General features: G+C 40.6%; 1 long non-coding RNA gene and 1 other non-coding gene across 9 annotated transcripts in view; one reads left to right on the top strand and one right to left on the bottom strand.

Annotated features, from left to right (window-relative positions):
• Positions 1–16,080, top strand: part of ATXN1 — a 257,493-nt gene that overhangs the window by 178,141 nt on the left and 63,272 nt on the right. For 2 of the 8 annotated variants that reach the window (XR_005855821.2, XR_006937207.1), the window contains 3 exons: positions 1,621–1,724; positions 4,058–4,218; positions 7,889–8,134. This is a non-coding gene — a transcript (ataxin 1). The remainder of the gene's footprint in view (positions 1–1,620; positions 1,725–4,057; positions 4,219–7,888; positions 8,135–16,080) is intronic. The other 6 variants (XR_005855824.2, XR_005855807.2, XR_005855813.2 and 3 more) reach the window with 4 other exon arrangements.
• On the bottom strand, positions 250–15,514 carry LOC107051664. The gene is made up of 3 exons (XR_001463369.3): positions 15,233–15,514; positions 4,977–5,155; positions 250–1,685 (listed from the first exon to the last, which is right to left on the bottom strand). It is a non-coding gene; the product is annotated as an uncharacterized LOC107051664 (long non-coding RNA).

Genomic DNA, 16,080 nt, shown 5'->3' with positions numbered 1-16,080 from the left:
CATTTTACTATTATTCTCATGGAACAGATTTTAGAATCAGGGAAAACTCCTGTGTAGCTGACCTTGGTAGTATCCAATGTGTCCAGCAGATGCCAAGTGAAATGTTCTGAAGTAAAACATCTTTAGCTAGATCCTTTCTAATATAGCAAGTAAAATATATGAGTATGTTATGATAGCAAATGCATATTGTGCAAACCTCGTGATGATTTCTAGCCTCTAAAAATGCAGGTGGTGAATGTTAGTGCTGAGGTGTGTGATTTGAGAAGGAAGTAATTGAAAACTGAAAGTATCCTAAATTCATGTTACTCGGTGTAAGTGCCTGAAACACTGCTATTCATGGGAAAGTTTTCTTTTTTTTTTTCCACTTTCACTTTTTACTGTTGCTCATCTGAGGGGATAATGAAGTTTTGAAAACTCAGCAAAGCATCTTGTAGCTCTGTAGAACTTCCCTTGCGCTGTTTGCAGCATAATTTTCAGTCTTGAGATACACACGTTGAAAAAAACTTTTACCTGGAGGTAGATTGCACTTAGATTAATCAATGTTACTGCACATGTTCAAATCAATTACTCAAAGGAGGGTTAAGTGAATTCATTTATTTTCCTTGAGAGACACACAAATAGCATCCTGGCTCTTTTCTGATCTTTTTCAGGGTACTATTTTAAGATTCTCTTCCTCTCTTCCTCTCTTCCTCTCTTCCTCTCTTCCTCTCTTCCTCTCTTCCTCTCTTCCTCTCTTCCTCTCTTCCTCTCTTCCTCTCTTCCTCTCTTCCTCTCTTCCTCTCTTCCTCTCTTCCTCTCTTCCTCTCTTCCTCTCTTCCTCTCTTCCTCTCTTCCTCTCTTCCTCTCTTCCTCTCTTCCTCTCTTCCTCTCTTCCTCTCTTCCTCTCTTCCTCTCTTCCTCTCTTCCTCTCTTCCTCTCTTCCTCTCTTCCTCTCTTCCTCTCTTCCTCTCTTCCTCTCTTCCTCTCTTCCTCTCTTCCTCTCTTCCTCTCTTCCTCTCTTCCTCTCTTCCTCTCTTCCTCTCTTCCTCTCTTCCTCTCTTCCTCTCTTCCTCTCTTCCTCTCTTCCTCTCTTCCTCTCTTCCTCTCTTCCTCTCTTCCTCTCTTCCTCTCTTCCTCTCTTCCTCTCTTCCTCTCTTCCTCTCTTCCTCTCTTCCTCTCTTCCTCTCTTCCTCTCTTCCTCTCTTCCTCTCTTCCTCTCTTCCTCTCTTCCTCTCTTCCTCTCTTCCTCTCTTCCTCTCTTCCTCTCTTCCTCTCTTCCTCTCTTCCTCTCTTCCTCTCTTCCTCTCTTCCTCTCTTCCTCTCTTCCTCTCTTCCTCTCTTCCTCTCTTCCTCTCTTCCTCTCTTCCTCTCTTCCTCTCTTCCTCTCTTCCTCTCTTCCTCTCTTCCTCTCTTCCTCTCTTCCTCTCTTCCTCTCTTCCTCTCTTCCTCTCTTCCTCTCTTCCTCTCTTCCTCTCTTCCTCTCTTCCTCTCTTCCTCTCTTCCTCTCTTCCTCTCTTCCTCTCTATGAATGGCCTCACCTGGTACTAAAGGTTAGGGTAATTTTCTAACATCTCCTGGCAAGTGATTTGTTTATTTTTCACATGGATGAATTTTGAGGTGAAATTATTTATCTGTGTCCAGTTTCTCTTTTTAGGGATATTCAGTGGTTGAAAATGAACCAGAAGAAAGAACTTCAGAAGAAAGAGCTGGGAAGGATAGAAGAGAAAAATGAAGTGAACTTTAAGGTCAGTGTCATAAAGATATCAACCTAACCTGATTATCGCCTGTCCCTCTGGAGAGGGGAAAATCTTACACAACTGCATTAAAGTTGAGAAAAATGAGAAGCTGAAAAGAACAGGAAGTTGTACTACTCTGAGGTAGATCATGTTGTACAGTTAACAAATGATCACCACTCACATTTTTTTTAATATATATATTTTTAAAGCATAAATTGCTGAAGTCATGTAACCGAACAAGAAAAGGCAAATATAAAAACAAAGCAAGTGAGGTGGGTTATTATTTAATGTTCAACTGGTCTCTTTTTCATAGGGGACTAAACAAATGTCCTCCACTAACAGCAATGTGTTATTTATGGATTCAGAAAGGTTTGTTCTGTATCCTAATAATTACTCCACGATGGTAATATAAAATCTGAATGGTGTTCCAGCAGCCATTTTTACTGACTTTACAGCTTTGCCTCCCTGAGCACCTGAGGTTATTTCTAGGCTGATGTTCAGCTCAGCAAGAAATTCCTAGGGAACAAACCAAAGAGCAAGGCTCTCTTTTTATCGTGCTGTGTATCCCATAACATTCACCTTAGCCACAGGGCTGTGTTACCTGGGGGAGAAGAGCACTGGGAACAGATATGCTCATTTTGAGTCCAATAGACTACACTGTTGAAGCGACCTTACCAACAATGCTTAAATTATTTGTCTGTTGCGATTTAAAGTAGATGCATTTAGATTAACAATTGTTTGTGCACCAATTATGCTTTTTTGTCTTTCACCTGTGTATAGATTTGAAATGCAAAACTCTAGATAATGAAGCTAATTTGGTTTCATTTATTTGAAGTAGCATGTGCATACCTGATGTTTATCTTGGATTTTGTGTATAATATACATGCACATTTTTTTCTCCCAGTTGATAGAGGAATGGGATGAGAGAGATACTGGGCTCAGTAACATGGTTGATAACTGCTTTGACTGGGAATATTGATGGGATAATAGTTACTCTTGGATTTCTTGAAAGCTTTTGGTGGAGACTGTTTGAAAATGATTACATAGAAATGCTACTGCATTGGACAGCGTTGTCCTTTAGCCAGGCCTGATGTGAAGAGAAATTACTTATTTGCTGCTGTGCTGCCTTGAACTATAGAATCTTATATCACAGGCATGAGTTTACTTTTCCTTTTATTGGACTGAGGGCTTTAGAAAAGTACAGAGTAGAGAACACAGACATTTTTTCCTCTGTAACAGCTTAAAGTTTAGAGCTGCTGCCAACGCAGAAGGAAATACCATTAGATAGATACAAGAAAAGCCAATATTCCACGTTATTCGTGCAGACAACCAATGGTTGAAACTTGCACGAACTGCTTCCACTTAAAAGCTGTCACTCACATTGGTTATAAAAAGCCCAGAGCACTTAGGGACTGTCAATCACTTTCTAGAAGAGATAGCTGACACCTTAACATTTACTTTGCTGGTATTTACCAGATGCAGAAAACCAAAGGGTATTTTCATTTGCATTTTTACACATTCTCACTGATCATATAATACAAGGAAAACATTTGGATCAGTTATTGTAGTTGCTCACCTAGGAGCCTCCAATCATGAGAAGATTTTTCTCTTTTGCTCTATGAATAGAACTGTTGCGGGCTGGCTCTCCGTTGTGAGAGAGAACTCTCCTGCAGGCAGTGCCTGTGGACGTCTGCCACAGTGTCATCAGGAGAGGAAACAGATCGACTCTGGCCCATTATGATTGGAGGAGCAGTGAGAAAATATGTAGAAAGAAGACTTAAGAAGGGCACATAAAGGGCATCCACCTTGCTTTTTTTTTTTTTCTTATGGTAATAGGGATGTGGGTGTTGTAATTACCATAGACTGACAACATTTTCTCTTGCAAGAAGGGGATTGGCAGGGAAGGGTATAGGAGGAACCAGTTAATTCAAATCCATCTTCTGCTCTTTACCTGTAGGCTTCTAGATTTAGTTATCCCTGGATTGCTTAGGTATTAGTCCCAGTGCTCTGGTGGGACTGCAGCTGTTGGAAGCACTGTTCAGGAGCCTCAGCCTCCTCTCGGGACCACTGCAAGAGGTCTAGCTACAGCAGTGAGCAAGGTGCAGAACTGCTGTGTTCATTTATCACGGGGCTGAATACACTGTTGTTCTGCTTTACTGCTGAGCCTTGTCTCATGCAATACCATTTTGGGGTGCACTGTGAAGGTAAAAGTCATATCCTTGGGGCTGCCTCTAGAAATTCAGTGAGTTCTTTCACTGGACTTGAGCACCAAGTATCATGTTCCCACAAACACATGCACCTGAAGCGATCTGTAATTGACTAGTAACCCTTTTTCTGACCAGAATATTACCTGGCACACCAACTGAGGAAATGCTGAAGAACTCTGTTTTAAGTAATCATTCACATGAGTGCCTGTTTACCAGTCCAGTCCAACAGTGAGCAACTTCGAACATTTACTCCTCTTGGACCAGCACAGCCAGCACCTGCAGCACATCATTCGCTGGTGAGTCCAGAGGTTTTGTTCACTTTACCTATCTGGACATTAACAATCTTATAATCATTTGGCTCAACAAGTCATCTTCTGTGGATGGTTCCTCACATAAGTGATGTATTGTCATTTGGAATTGAATTTGGCTAATTTGGCCCCAGATTAACCCCCCCCCCCCCTTCCCCAAAATGAGGTTTTTGGAGATGTAGTGTATGTGTAGATACTTATGCATAAATTCATAGAAGAACATAATCATTTTCCCATTGCAGTCAGTGAAAACACAGTCCATGCAATTGATGGAACTAAGCTTTTTAATTTATCTTGGAGTAGACACCTCTCAGATATCAACTGAATAGCTCTATACGCTTTACATATATGGAATTACCGTAGTTACTGTAGTAGTAGGACTGTCTGACATGGTATATGTATACTTCAACATTTCTGGCATCTTTAGCTTCAGTACAGGTTGTCTTACAGTGCTGACGCTCTGGAGGTCGCTTTAGTTAAGTAGACCAAGTATTTAGCAGTAGTTTCTGATCTATGTGTGTATGTTTTTATCAGATTTGTATATTATCCAGTGGTTCGAAGAACAACAATTTAGGTTATGGTTATGAGTAAGGTAATTATATGTCAGTTAGGATGATCTTGCTGCTGAGCGTGTTAAAATGCGTGCATGCACCTGTGCTTAAGGAAGCTGTTATATGCCACAAGCAGATTACAGAGGAGTTGGGGTAGTACAATGAGATCAAAGGATAGATACCAAGGATACTTACCAAAGAAAAAGCATTCTCTTACTGTTTCTTCCATGCTGCATCTGTTCTCTTTTTATAAATGGGCCAGGGCTGTATTTTCTAGTAGTTTATTTTCACATTAGGAAGTTCTTCCTTCCTTTAGGGAGTCTCTTTGTGCTCCTCTCAAGGGTAAAAAAAGAATGCTTTTTACCATAGTAAATCTAGAAAAAGGAAAAGAAAACAAAATGCCCCTGTATACATCTTGAATAGCTGATAGATGATTACATCAATTCTCTGCTCAGATTTTAGAGCCAAAAAATGAAAGGCCATGATTAGTACGGATCAGAGGTTGAGGCTAAGAGAAAAAGTTCAACAATTTAATTTAAGAAAACCTACAGTGAGTGTACATTGAGCAGTTTCCTAATAGAGATACCTACTAGTATGATAACAGTCTCCTATGGTCCACAGGTGATTGTTATATAAAATAGAGATATCTTTTTTTTTTATATTTCTCAAAACACCAGGAAAGTGATGCATGAAGTATCTAATGCCAAAGAGAGCTGCTGATGATAGTATCTTCTCTCCATACTTAGGCCCACATCTCAGGGCTCTTTGCTGTACTGCAGTTAAGATAACACTGCTCAGAGAGTCGGGAAAACAGGTTGCAAACTCCTGCATGCCCTCATTATATTCTTTTGTTCCCTTCCAACAATACAGAAAAATAGCAAGTCCTTCAAGTTGCAACTTGGAGCTCTATCAAACAAAAAGATAGTTGCAACTGGGAGAGTCTGGGACTTGTATACCTCCAGCCTGGTGCATAGACATGGCAACAGTGTGTAATTCCCTGGAGTATTGATTCCTTCTCTGCTGATCATGAGCTGGACTCCTGCTGTTGCACAAGTTACTCTTACTGGTTGAGTGCCAGTGTATGGTATGGGAGATCTTGTGAAAGTTCTTCAGAACTAAACAAATTCAGTCCCTTCATTCTTGTCAGAGAATTTGAGGGTTTACTTATGTACCTTAGTTTTTTTTTTTACAAGTCTGGTCTTGCAGTTTGAGAAGGCCTAACAAAATCAAATCACATCATCACAAATTTGTTTGGCTTAAAATAAATTTCAGACTGTGTCATTGGCTCCTTTAGAAAAGTGATTTATTCTAAATTACGGAACAACTTCCCTATTCTCATCAAATGATCATACTTAAATTACAAGAGGAACTCCACCAAAAAGCAGAAGAGCTGACTTAGAGTATTGACTTCATTCTGGGAAAGTCACCAGCTAGCAATGGCAGCATGTACTTAAGACTGCTTCTGTCTCTGAACAACATCCAAGCTTTCAGACATGATATTAAAGACATTGAAATGACATCTAAAGTTGTCATTGTGATCTGATATTTCTTGAGGCCTAACTGATTTGTATAACATGCCTTTTAGAAGGCCTTTTTAATTCGAGCATCTATGAGGCCACCTCACTGTGGCTTTCCAATATTTGAAGGGAGTGTATAAACAGGAGGGGGAATGACTGTTTACAAGAGTGGATAGTGATAGGACAAGGGGGAATGGTTTTAAACTGAGACAGAGGAGGTTTAGGTTAGATATTAGGAGGAATTTTTTCGCACAAAGGGTGGTGACGCACTGGAACAGGTTGCCCAAGGAGGTTGTGGATGCCCCATCCCTGGAGGCATTCAAGGCCAGGCTGGATGTGGCTCTGGGCAGCCTGGTCTGGTGGTTGGCGGCCCTGCACATAGCAGGGGGTTGAAACTCGATGATCATTGTGGTCCTTTTCAACCCAGGCCATTCTATGATTCTATGATTCTGTCAGCTATAAGCAGTGCTCATGACAGTTGGGGAAAATTTGTTACAATTCTTGTATGCAGATAGTAAAAAGAGGTAAGCTTTTCCAATTTATTGCACAAATTAGGTTTTGACCTAAAAGGATGAATAGACTGGAATTCTAAAATACATGGGAATTTGAGAAAACTGCACACGGGGTGAATGCAGGTACCCCTTTTGCACATTACAAGTGTCGTCTTAGGCTGTTGCAATAGGGCAGAGTATTACTAATGCACACATTGGTGAGTCAAGTTCTGAAATGTCTGGCTTATTTTCATTTGTATTTTGATGCATTCCTGTGACACTCTTCCCTCCCCCCCCCCTCTTTTTTTTTAATCTCTGGGCTTTACTCTTCCTAGTTTTCTCCACTACAGGAAAGCTAATATATATATTTTCTTTAGCAAAACCCAAGATTGCTATAAAATTAAATGACCTCATAAAAAGGGTCTACAAGACAAACATCAAATACTACGAGATTCACAGTGAAGTCTTAGGAGTCTGCAGCATAGAAGGTGGGGCATTTGCAAAGGCTCCCCAGAGAGTGATGTGTGAAGGGAGAGGTGCCTCTGGAAGACCACCAGAATAGTTGGCTCAGGCCTCTCCTCTGGATCGCCTTGCTCACCATCAGAGCTGCTTCCTCACCAACTGTAGAAACAGCTGTGATCTCACTAGGCTGAGGTTAGATTTTGTGAGTAGCTCTTAAGTGCCACCTAAAGAGAGGCTTTTAACGTAAGGAGCTGCACTTCTCATCCCACGTGAGTGCTGACTTCCAAAGACACGAGGGCTGTAACTCTGTCCTGAATTAGATGCAGTGAGCCGGCCTTCTAGAGAGGTAGTGTTTGTATGCGCGTATATCAGTACTGAGTGGCTACTGCTGGATACCTGCCTGGATTTGGGAGTTGGTTGATAAACAGCTTTGTGACAGCCCGTTTGATATTCTGTGACGCTAATAGCTTGAAAGAGCACTCGGTAGGTAGAGAACCGCTGTGCGAAATTAGTCAGGCACCAATCTGCTCACAGCACTGTGCTCATAGTGGGCTGCAAACTTGAGCCAGACGGTTAGTGAGCTCTCCTGTAGGCATCCAGACAAGCCTGTTCCGAGATGACATTTGCTTCTCCACAGATATGTCACGGATCATTTTTCACAGCCCTGTTGAAGTGGCTTATTTATTATCATCTGTTCTGGTGTTACATCCTGGACATGGGAGAACTGTTTACTGTACCACAGTGCCAGGAATTCCTTGTTACTGTGCAATCTGACTCCAGGATAGTGCTCAGGATGAGGCCACTGCTTTCCTCAAGGCTGACTCTGCTGAAGTTGGAAGTGACGAGGCGAATCTGAGGTGATACAGCAGAAGCTGGTTGTTTGGTATGTAAGTGACCTCTAAGTGAAGAGCTACCACATTCATCACTATTCCACTTGCCCTAGCTGTAGACCTCAAATCCAAAACTGAAGTCATCAGAACAAACTGGCCTTGGATTTCAGCAACCCTGTTGTTAGCCCACACCTTCACAAGAGCAGTGGTTCTCCGCTGTGCTCTACAGGTCCTGCGAAGCAGGAAAATAAGCTAATCTGTTTTGGGAATGGCAGCAGAACCTGGCTGCTGTGTTTCTACTGAGTCATTTTTTACAGTTGTATTTCCTTACTCTGTATCAAAATAACTCTCACAGTGAGTGAACGTTGTAAGACCACATTTTCAGGAGTCACTCACCTTTTCTGGGTCTGCTCTTCTGATTGGGTTTGTGTTGCTATGCTAGAATAATATTTCCCCAAATCTGGATCAGTATGTGTGATCAATTAAATTAATGGCTAAGACCTGTCATCCAAGATGACTCTCTGTTGTTATTAGGAAGGAATCGGATCGATTTTCGTTGGAACCAGGCTAGTGCAAAATGTCAATTACCGTGGGGGAAGTATCCTGCTGTATATGCTGCAGAAAATGAAGCTGAGTCCACTTATGATCAGCGTATAGAGGTTTTAAAGTGCCCCAGCATAAGAGTACTTTTGTTTCTAATTGTTTTTGTTATCTGTATCAGAGTAGCACTGGGAAGCTCCAAACAGTGGCGTGGCCCCATTGTGTCTTGCACAAACACGCACTTCCAATTGAAAGAGTCTGATTGAAACAGGAGATAAAAGCAGTCTTTTCTCCAGTCTTACAGCTTGGAGGTAGGACAGATGGATCGCCTGAGATTGCATGGAAGGCAACTAGTGCTTCTTATGCTGACAGTTACAGCCATTTCGCCTTTCTGCTTCTCCTTCTGGGCCCAATATCACCCAGTTTAAGAATGGGCAAGAGCAGGGGCTTTCCTGGCAGAGCAGTCAGTGGTGGGGTAAGAGCAAGAATTCCTCTGGCAAGCTAGAATAAGTTATATGGGTCTTGAAGCAATGAAGTGACATAAAGTATTAAAAAATAGTCTGAAGATAACTATCAAAGGACATTGCTCTGCCAGCTAGTCGAAGTCCAAATACTATTGTTGTTAGCAATTATTTTTTTAAGAAACTGTAGCATAAATGGAAAAATTTTGGAAGATGTTGGGACTTTGTTTTTCTGAAAGCAAATGGAGCCTTGTTACTAAGCTGGAGCTTGAAAAGTGGCTAGAAAGAAAACTAAAACAAATTAATCTGTTATAATCCAACAGAATATAAAAGTAAGCGTAAAACAATGATAGAAAAAGTGAACCCAGATTTATCATTCTTTTATTATAATTTAGCAGCCATAAGCAACAAAGGAAACTCATTTTGCTTATTTTGTGGAGTTTGTTGGATCAGCGGTGTCCTTTGAGGATACTGTACCTCAGGCAACAGAGTACAGGATTTTCCAAAACGTGTTCAAATATTCTTATTTCTAGAGTATGTGACCAAAACAGGAAGATTATAACACACAGTGCTCCACATTCTAGCATGATGTTTTAATTTGCTAAACGCAAGTGAGGAGTCATTCAGAGATCTGATCTCTGCTGTCCCCATCCTTTCTCATAAACGTGTCTGGTTATCTGGTTGAGAACTGCTGTGGTTAGGTGGGGTGTGTGTGTCTGCCAGTGAGGTGCTTTATGTCACCCTTCACTGTCACTGAAGGCAGCTGATGCATCAGAGCAGTTCTTGGTTTATAGCTGTATAACCAGCAATGTTGGCCTCTTGGTCGTTAATAGAGCTGAAGTGTGTTTATTCTGTTAGGTGTACTTCCTAATGAAAAAAAGTCATTACACATTAGAACCGACTGTATTAATTATTAATCTCTCCTTCCACATGATGCGACCAATCTTTTATGAACTCATGGTCTGTTGTAACCTAATTTGACAGGGGGCTGGTATGTATTAAGAGTCTGTGAAGTTCTCAGAAGGAGGTGCCTGGGTAGGAGTGAGAAACTGCTGAGGCTTGCAGGCTGCAGAATCCAGAACCTGGTCCTTGTTAGACACTGGAGTTCATAGGCCGGAATGAAGCACTGGGGGACACTGAGACAGGTGCTGATGGGATCTGCTGCTTATGGAGCTCCTTTTCCTTATGGAAGACAAAAGCACTTATTACTCCAGACAGTCTGTTTCTGCTCAGGGCTGTAAATGATTTTGCATTTTTGAAATAGGTATTGCTTTGTCTGAGGGAGAAAGCCTAGGACTTTTCTTTGCACACTGCAGCACTACAGTCCTTGGGGCATCAATGCCAAGATTAAAAGCCTACTGTCTACATTCCCTGCTTTCCCTCTGCTTCTTTCCATCCCCCTGTCCCAGCTGCATCATTCTTTCTTCCCATAAGCTCCAGCCCTCATCACCCATCCAGCCTCTTCCATTCAGCTGGTCTTGTTTTCTGCCAAGTTTGCAGGTTGTATCGCACACAGATGGAAGCAGGCAGAGCCCTGCTCCTCAGTGTCATGGAAGCAGACCCCAGTAGCTGTCTTGGTAAGAGACTGGGTAATGTCAGGACCCTCCACTGGCCTACAGCCACTTTCTGGGAATAGGAAGCAGGAACAACCCATTGGGTGTGCAGCAGGGCCTGACTCTGCAGCTGTGTCTCCTGCTCAGTTTGAAAAGCATGCTAATGAGCAGAAGTAAAGTAGTACTTTCATCCCTTCCTGCTCTTCTTTCTGTGACAATTGTTAGAGTGCTGCACTGTAGGGAACGAGCTGAAACCTGAATTGGCAGAAAATCCTCAGCTCCTCCCCAGCTTCCAAAATGTTTCAGGCACTGCCTACGGTACTGACAACATTGGCTGTGCTGCCATCAGGAAAAAAAAGCAGTAAGAGATGCAGCAAAAGCAAACTGGGTTACTGTGTGCTCTGTGGCCCATGGCCAAAAAAGTGTCTCAGCAATGGTTATAAGATGCTGAATTAAGTAACAGTGTTGCCTGCTGTGACCATGAAGTGGTTCTCATTTCATTACACAGAACCCAAATGTATACGTTTTGTTGTTTGTGTACATGGTAGTGGTCTTGGCAAACCAGAAAACATTCTGTGTAAACCTGCTACTTGCAGATACGATAGTTTTAACTCATTTCCTTTGTGCAGTAAATTGCAATACCTTTCTCTTACATTCAGGGAGCAATATACTGCTTGTGGCTAATTTTAACATCTCTGTGTTCCTGTGCACAGGAAACGAGAAGATTCTGCTTTCTTGGCAGGAAACAGAGTTCAAATCCTATTAAATTTAAAGTCAGTATGGTGATTTCTTTTGCAATGAGACAAGCATCAAGAGAAAACAATTGTACAAAGTCCACACCTAAGGCAAAGAAAAAGAGTATCTGTTAAGGGGTCTGGGTAGCTGAGGGACTGTGGTCTCATTTTCAAAAGGAACTTAATTTCCTGGGTGTCCAACAAAGTGTTGTCCAACAAAGACAGGGAGGTCTTGTAAGGCACAGCTCATAGTAGCTTAGGATGAGTCTAGAGCTGCTATTTAACCCTTCAGCTTTCTACATAGGGGTACCAAAGCTGTGGGCCAAAGCTGCAGCCCTGCTTTCCTGCAAGCTCTTGGACAAGGTACACTGACAAAGCTGAGCCCAGCCACCACATCTGGAGCTCATGCAGCTTGTCTTTTGTCTTCTTCTGACATTAGTTTTGAGCAAGATTGTTCTCACAGTCCTGCCTCAAAGCTCGTGCTTACTTCACAGGGCAGGGAAGTGTCACAAATTAATGTTGATGGGGATGGGGGAGTACAAATTCTCACATCATATCTGTTTGCTCTGGCACTGTGTTATTTGACTTAATTTTCCCTGATTCTGTTTTGTAAAGATATTTTCTGTCCTTTTACTCTCTACTTTTCTAGTTGGTTCACCTTTGCTAAATATCCTTATTAATTCAATCAACAAGTAGACCATTAAATAAGGAGTCCTGCAGTTTGAATACAAAACTCTGATTCATACAGGAAGTCTTCTTTTCTTTGTTTTAATGAAAACAGGCTCAGCAGCTCACAGACAAAAAACAAAACAAAACAAAAAGCACAAAAAAACCCTAGAAAAACCACACATGGAAAATGCGTGCAATCTGTTTGTGCTTCAGCCTTGAGGAAAATGTTTATGTTGTGCCATGGTTAATACAAATTAAATTATTGTTAAATTCCCAAATGACTTTTTTTGTTGTTGTTGTTTGAAAGCAGGATAGGCCCATGCCCCTTTTTTTTATTTGTGGAACCAAGCAGAAAACAGAGAATGGTCTTACTGAAATGATTTGTTGCTTTGGTTTACAACCATGAAAGGGAATGGCATTTCCAGGGCCGTATGTGTCCCTCGCTGTGGGCAGCACACATTTCTACGGTTAGGATGTAAGATTATTCCTAGAAAAAAAAATACTGAGTTGTCTTCTAGCACTGAACACTGAGGCTTTTATGTCCTGAAAGTGGCTAATGTGTGCCTACAATAAACTTAACTCTTCCAAAAACAGATAATCATAAGCATACTTCATTACATTTCCACAGAACCTCCCGCTCTCTTTTCCTTAAAGCTTCTGAAATTTACATCAAATTTATGAATGAGCAGAATGTGAATGGTATGCAATTTAGCATAAGGACAGTCTGTCTGTACTGCTTTGAAAGCCACCAGTCTTGCTTAAAAGATTGGCGCTTTTCAGATGTAAAATATTGACAGAGGTTTGAACGTTTATGCACTGCTTTCCCCCCCTTTTGGTTTGTGGATCCCAGATTCAATTATGTTTCTTATGTAAAGTCGCTTTTAAATTCAGAAGTTCAAGTACCATTTATTGGGGCTGTCTGGTTTCTTTTCAGGAAGAATGGGTACATTTCCAAAGTGCTGTTTTTGTCTTCTTTATAACTACCAGATTCACCTGAGGCTTTGGAAACAAATTTTTTACACCAGTTTTAATATAAAAAATGGAGGAAATCCCAAATCCCATAATCAAGAACAGAATAATCTAGGCTCCTTATTTTTCCTACCTCTGCCATCCATCTGCACCGTTGATAATATGGGAAGTTAAAATACTCTTATTTTAAAAAAGCATATAGTGACTAAGCTGAAAGTCCAGGTGGCGTTTAGATAAAGAACTGAAAAAAACCATGACGTGCTACTGCTTTGTACCAGGAGACCCGTCCTTCTTAGCCTGACGTGCAGGGCCTCTGGGACCACTGTAGAACATTACAATATTAGTTCCATGGAAATAATTCGTGATACCTCTCTGTCCTTCATTTTGTAGCAAATGTGGCCAATCAAAAGCTCAAAAACTATGAGCCCTTCCTCTCTCTAATAAAATCCTGAGATTTGTGTGTGTGTGTGCGTGCTATAAACTTTACTTGTGGAGTTGTTTTCTGTTTCACTTTGTTTTTGTTCATTACTTGACTCTCTTTCTTACTCTTCAGGCACACACAGTCAAAATCTCCTTTTCAGTAGGGTTGCTGAAATTTTTCCATCAGTGCGGTCACTGGTGATCTTAAGAAAAATTAGTTACTCAAATATTTGTTTCATGGGAAATCAGTGCATTAAACTTTTGGGGTTTCAATTAGTGTTTGGGTAATATGTCCTGTAGTGATTGGGATATATATTTTTTTAATTTCATTACAAAAAGAGAAGTAGCAACTCCCTGAGCATGCAGGATTTTATGAGATAATAACTGGAGAAATTAACTTAATCTTCATTGCAATGAGGAGAAGTTTAAAAGCAGTAAGTAAGGGATGAGCATACAGATTAAGCAACTCTAGGGAAAATATGGAAGGATTACAGTTTTAGCTCTGTATTAGCTACTCTACGTATGGAACTAAGAAATAAACTGCAAAGCACATGGGCTGGTGAATCCAGTCCTTGATTCTGACCTGCAGTTCTCAAAACAACGTACTCTTTGTCTTAGGGAAACCTCTGCCTCTGCAGGTTGTACTGGAGTATGTTGTCTTACTTGCGAAGCTGAAACCATGTTTTATATTCAGGATTTTCTTTCTTTTTTTACTTCATTCTAGTTTTCTAGAAGTTTCAAACTTGCCTTTATGTGTTTATTAGGAAATGTATTGTAAATAGCCTTTTACCAAAGTGTCATCTCTCTTTAATATTTCTCACTTTAAGAAAACTTCATTATTCTTGCTGGATATGATTCTTGTTAGATTTTTTCTTTTTTTTCTGGACTCAGAGAGTCTTTTATAAAATGAGAGAGAAGTTGTTTTGATATCTTTTGTTTTCTTCTCTCTTTCCCTGTCTATTCCCTCCCTTGGAATTTGGGTAGCAGAACCAAGATTTTTGTCTCTGTAATAATATATTGTCAACAATGACAAGAGGTGTAATTACCTCCATAATCAGATTATATCATGAATCACAATCTCTCAAATGTTTAATTCCATTGGCTGTGAGTCCAGACAGCTACCCAGAACTGCCAAGTACATCAATGTTTGCTGGTCTGTTATTTGTTTCCATAAACTCAAGTACAAGGAACTTGTAAAAAATGTGAGTCTCCTGTTCAGGTTTTAAATATCCATCTTTCTGTAGCAAAGATTCAGTTGCTCTAAAAATCATCACGTGTGCACATATCGGCCTTGGATTTCAATAGGGAAGGGTATTTATTTTTTTAAATTTGGTATGTGTTAAATTCTTTCTATATGCAAAGTTAAAAGTACTGCTGCTTAGAAGCCAAGGGAGCATGAGAGAACACAGTACTGGATTTGTCTGGACCAGACTGGGTGGACTGGATAAAGCCTAATGAATAAAACAGGCCTGTGAAAAATCTCTGGTATTTTAAATAGCACCTTTGGACTTGTTCAATTGCTCCAGCAACTTAAAATGGTGTGGTAGGTAACTGTCAGAGACTTTGGGTTAAGAATAAGGATTGCATCTTGGTGCCATGGAAATGAGCAACAGAAGTCCCGCAGATCTCAGAAAGAGGCTGTAATTCAACCCAGCATCCCACTTTTTCCTCTTGCCAAAGCAGACACTAAAACACAAAGTGATTGCTGGAGAAAGCAAAGGAGAAGGGAGAATTTTCCATGCAAACAGACATTAATCAAACAAGCCATCTTATTAAGAAAGACATAATAAAGAGGGCTTACTCACAGTTAAGGGAATTTTTACGTCCCAGAGTTTGTCCATCTTTGCCAGATGCTGAGTTGAAAACGAGGCAGGAGGAGGAGGAAGAAGACGACCATAGAAAGAAATATCTTGCTTACTCTTGAGACTGTGCGGACAATCAAGCATCTCAAGTTCATGAAATAGTTTTAAAGTACACGTCCAAAGGGAAACATCAGAAAGAAGCCCAGAACTGTAACAAAAGCATAAGTGAACCCAGATCAGTGGAAAGTTTGCTGAGATTCTGACAAACTTTAATTTGCCAAAGTCATGCTTGTACTGCAGTAGTTTCCCTATATCCCCACACTGCAGATGTCTTCAGGAGTAGGAGGAATGCTCCTCCCATTCCAGTTTCCTAGAAATGGATGAAAGCTTAGAGATTTCTACACGCAGCATTATTTTTTTCCCCACCAGCAGACCTATTTCTCAATTGGAGTTTTTCATTTGCCTTTCTATGTGAAAGTCTTTTACAATTCCTTGCCACTGGGGGCAATCTAATACAGATATTGATGCGACCAGCACTTGTTCTTTGCAACCACAGTCCTGTGGAGTTCATTATAGTTTAACAATTAAACTTAAAAAAAAAAAAAAAAAAAAAAAAAAAGAAGAAGAAATGATACAGTAAGCCCAGATTAGAAAAACAACATGCATCTACTCTGTTTCACTAGAAAATGAGAAGATATTTATCTCTGAGCAAGAAGGAAAGATGATAGCAACTTTAAGATTTAAATTGATCCAAGTATATGATGCTACAGATCCTAAATGGTTTCAAATTGCGGAAGATTATCTTGTAATTTGTATATATTGCTTCTGTAGGCTGCTGAGGAAGCTAATTG

This window comes from Gallus gallus, chromosome 2 (genome assembly GCF_016699485.2).
Source record: "Gallus gallus isolate bGalGal1 chromosome 2, bGalGal1.mat.broiler.GRCg7b, whole genome shotgun sequence".
NCBI classification, from domain to species: domain Eukaryota; kingdom Metazoa; phylum Chordata; class Aves; order Galliformes; family Phasianidae; genus Gallus; species Gallus gallus.
The sequence above is the reverse complement of the archived record's forward strand: the minus strand, read 5'-3'. Positions and strand labels throughout refer to the sequence as shown.